Here is a 4310-nt window from a genome sequence, read left to right as displayed (position 1 = left end):
ATTATAAGATAGGATGTAGGGAATGTTATAAATAAATCATAAACTTAGCTAGAATCCTTTTCTTGGTTTCTAGAATCATGCCACACAGAGGACGTAGAAGAGGTAGGAGAGGGAGAGGACGACCTCCCATTAGGAGATGGGGAAGAGGAGAAGCTGATAGAAGCTCTTCCCAAGAGAGGTCGACTATCGGACCTTATGCGTTTGTATCACCTCTTGAATACGCACCTCCCCCACAAACTGTCCCACCACCCGAAAACGCACCTCCCCCACAAACTGTACCACCTCCTAAATATGTACCTCCCCCACAAGCTATACCCCCTCCTGAATATGCACCACCCCATCAAGCTCCACCACAGGCCGGGTTAGACCCCGCCACGAGGTTAATGTTGGAATCCCTCCAAACGACAATTCAAACCATGCTAGCCACACAATAGGCCACGTTGTTAGCTACGCAACAAGTCGCGGCAATGGCCACGCAACTAGCCAACGCGGCGGTCACGCAACCGGTGGATATAGTAGCTATACAACCGGCCAACAACCCGCATCCAGATAGGGGTGCGAGTTGGTTAAAGGATTTCATATGGTATAACCCCCGTCCTTTTGTTGGTTCAAAGGAATCAATTATGCATCAGGTCCCCATACTTTCCATCACGGTATGATAAGTAGGAATTCAAACATAAAAGTATAAAAATATATATTTATATTAATGTATTTGCATAAACTTTCAAAAATGACTACATAGCACAGTGGATTAGCGCGTCTGACTTTGAATCAAATGGTTGTGGATTTGACTCCCTCTATAGTATCCTATCTCACACATATCATTGAACACATGATGATGTAAGAGTTATCATATTATTCACGTATCATAACATATACATCGAATTTAAATTCGAACTTTTACAAAATTATTCCTTTAATTTATAAGGATTAAGTTAGATTTCATGTGAACATTAGAATATTTGCATGAATAAAAGTCAACTTATGTGAGCCCATGATATCAGTTTTAAATTCGAACTTTTACAAAATTATTCCTTTAGTTCATAGAGTTATTTTATGTTACATTTTTCTTTTTATATTTAGTTTTAAATTCTATGAATCTTCCCTCTTTTTTCTATTGGTCTTGGTCTGTATTTTCTTTTTTCCCGGTGTTATTTTCTTTTCTCCCCGTATTTAATTTTAGTTTTTAATTCTTTTGTTTCATGGGGAGCTCTTTTCACTAAATCTCCATTTTTTTATATTTAATTTTAATTTTTAATTGTTTTATCCTATTGTTTTTTTCACCAAATCTTTGTCTTTATTTTATTCTCTCCCTATTTAGTTTTAGTTTTTATTTCTATTCATTGAATCTTCTATATAGTCTCTGTTCTCTCTATTTCATTTTAGTTTTTAGTTCTATGAGAGTCCCACAACTAATTTAGGGAATGATCATCGGTTTATAATCAAAGAATACTATCTCTATTCGTATGAGGCCTTTTGGAAAAACCCAAAGGAAAGCTTATGCTCAGAGTGGACAATATCATACCATTGTAGAGAGTCATGTTCATCTAACATGGTATCAGAGCCATTTTATTCTCTCTCTAGCATAACTGATAGTTGGTCGTGTTCATCTAACGTGGTATCAAAGCCATTTTATTCTCTCTCTAGCATAACTGATAGTTGGTGGTGATCATCTAACATGGTATCAAAGCCATTTTATTCTCTCTCTAGCATAACTAATAGTTGGAGTAGGGGCTATTTTTTTATTCTCTAGCTTGGTATGTGCAATCTTTTTTATCTATTTTTTTATTCTCTCTCTCGCATAACTGATAGCTTGAGTAGGGGATGAAGAGTGATATTTGAGGAAGGAGTCCTAAGATATTGGTGAAGGGAGAGATGGGTGAATTATTTATTTATTATTGTTATTATTATTATTTTTTGTACGTTGTTACAATTAAAGAGCCCATCCTATTGCTCAAAATAACAATGAAAGCCTTGAAATATGTAATTACTATTCAATTAATTCTAGAATTAAAAAAAAAGATTTAAAATTCTAATTTTATCATTCTTTTTACGCCTGGATTTTATAACATTATATTATATTATAGAATAAATTTGCAGATCATTTGGTCTTGTGGTAGAGTTGGTTATCACCTTAGTCTAATATACAAAGGTCTTTCGGTTCAAGTCTCAATGATGTCATAGTTTGTTCGCTAGTAATATTGTTCTTTCTCATGTGGTTGAATGATTTTATGCATAATATTTTAAATATAGAATATGAATGGATAAAAAGATAACTTGGTCTCGCCATTTTATTTTGGGTATACTGCAAAGCCTATGATATCTTTGTTGACTCGAAATGGAGTAGACGAGTCAAACCGTGGTAGGACGAAGGTGGTTCTTCAAAAAAGACATGACTAGGGGTTACATTGGGTCACCACCATATGATACCCTTGATTATCTTTTTAAAAAAGTTCAAAAGTATTCTTATGTATATGAACGAATTTGTTAGCCACATTTTAAAAATACTCAAGAATAAGATTGAAAATAAATTGTCTATTTGAATATTAAATTGTATTATATTCATATTGGGAAATGTTCATAAATTATGAGCATTAACGAAACGTTTGAAAGTTGAATTTTATTTTCAAACAAGATATTAACAGTTTCATCTCACTAACAATAAACTTATTTTTTATTTTATTTTTTTATTTGAAAAGTAAAAGATATATTTCAAGATTTTTTTTTTTTTTTTTTTGAAGAATATTGATTAAACCTTTCGAGGTTTTAAGGATATTTTGTTTAAACATTAAAATTTATAATTATTAACCAGTTTTTGATCATGGACGTCTTGTTATTGTGGTTTAGTGGTTATCACATTAGTCTTACACACTAAAGGTCCCTAGTTCAAACCTAGGCAATAACATGCTTCTTTTCTTGCAAGGAAGGAAGGAATAACGGGAAACATTTTTGTTCATCCAAGACTCATACTCTGAGAAATTTGTGGAACGCTCACTATATAGAACATTAAGTCTTGTTACTCCTTTTAGAATTTATTCATGCTAGTTCGTTGTTTTGCATTACTCCTTTTAGAATTTATCATGCTAGTTCGTCGTTTTGCATGTCAATCATAATCATAAAATTTCATGCTTCCAAGCATAATAATTTTCATCATATATGTATCATGCCATAACATATCGCATCATAATATTCATATCATAAACATGTCAATTTATCACATATCTTACCATAACATATTTCATATCGTCTTTATATCATATCACAATATATATACATCCATCATTCACATGTCGATCCTATCTCTTTCTACCCATAACCTAACTATATTCTTTTATCAACCTCTCATATCCATAGTACTTCAAGATGTAACCTAACCTTCACGTTTCATGAACAAATCTTACTTCTATCAATTCACAAATAATTCACACATATCAGTATATATGACACGTGCAGAACCACGAGCATGTGTCAACATCAAATATAACCATGTCAATATTAAGGTCGTTGTCACGAATATATCCTTAATGAAAGTTCGATTTTGTCCCTTGAAATCTAAGTCAACCTATGTGAGCCCATGACATCAGTTTTAAGTTTGAACCCAATAAAATTATTTCTTGTTAAAATTAAATGTTAGGTACCTAATAATTATATTTTTATTAAAAATCTTATTTTCTATGATTTTGTATAAAATAATTGATAGAGTTATTTCAAGTTATTTTGGGTCTGTATTTACTTTTCTTTCTATATTTAGTTTAAGTTTTTTAATACTCAATCTTCCTTCTTCTTTTCTTTATATGTATTTACTCTATAGCCTTTTAATTTTGTTTACATGTATTCCAAATTTCGAGTGGATCCCTATTTTTAAAATCTTTCTTTATCTACGTGTTTCCTTTTGTTTGACAGGATTAACATTTAGTTTCTAACTCAAAGCTAAACCACTGTAATGATTTAATGAAGATCTAACTTACGGTGATTTCTAAAAAAAGAAATAGGATAAGAGAAAATGAATTTAATATAACATTAATGACCATATCTATTATATACCTTAATTACCATATCTATCTTCACGCAAATCTCTCTACAGGTGAATCTCAACTGGGTAAAGGTTATTCTCATTTTTTCCTAAGTAAATCTATTTTGGCCAACTGTGACTTTCTAAGTAAGGGATGGGTTGAGGAGAGATAACTGAAGAAAAAGATAACTGAGGAAAGATAACTAAGGAAAGAGACAAGAGGTTAGTGGAGAGAAGTGGGTGAGGGTTGTTTCTTCTTTTTTTTTTTTTTGTTTATTTATTATTATTATTATTTTAG

At 31.8% G+C, this 4310-nt stretch overlaps 1 non-coding gene across 1 annotated transcript; it reads left to right on the top strand.

The window, feature by feature from the left end:
• Positions 1-2832: 2832 nt before the first annotated feature.
• On the top strand, positions 2833-2905 carry TRNAV-UAC. The gene has a single exon. It is a non-coding gene; the product is annotated as a tRNA-Val (tRNA).
• Positions 2906-4310: the final 1405 nt, after the last annotated feature.

The sequence above is a fragment of the Cucurbita moschata genome, unplaced genomic scaffold (genome assembly GCF_002738365.1).
Source record: "Cucurbita moschata cultivar Rifu unplaced genomic scaffold, Cmos_1.0 Cmo_Scf00039, whole genome shotgun sequence".
NCBI lineage: Eukaryota > Viridiplantae > Streptophyta > Magnoliopsida > Cucurbitales > Cucurbitaceae > Cucurbita > Cucurbita moschata.
The sequence above is the reverse complement of the archived record's forward strand: the minus strand, read 5'-3'. Positions and strand labels throughout refer to the sequence as shown.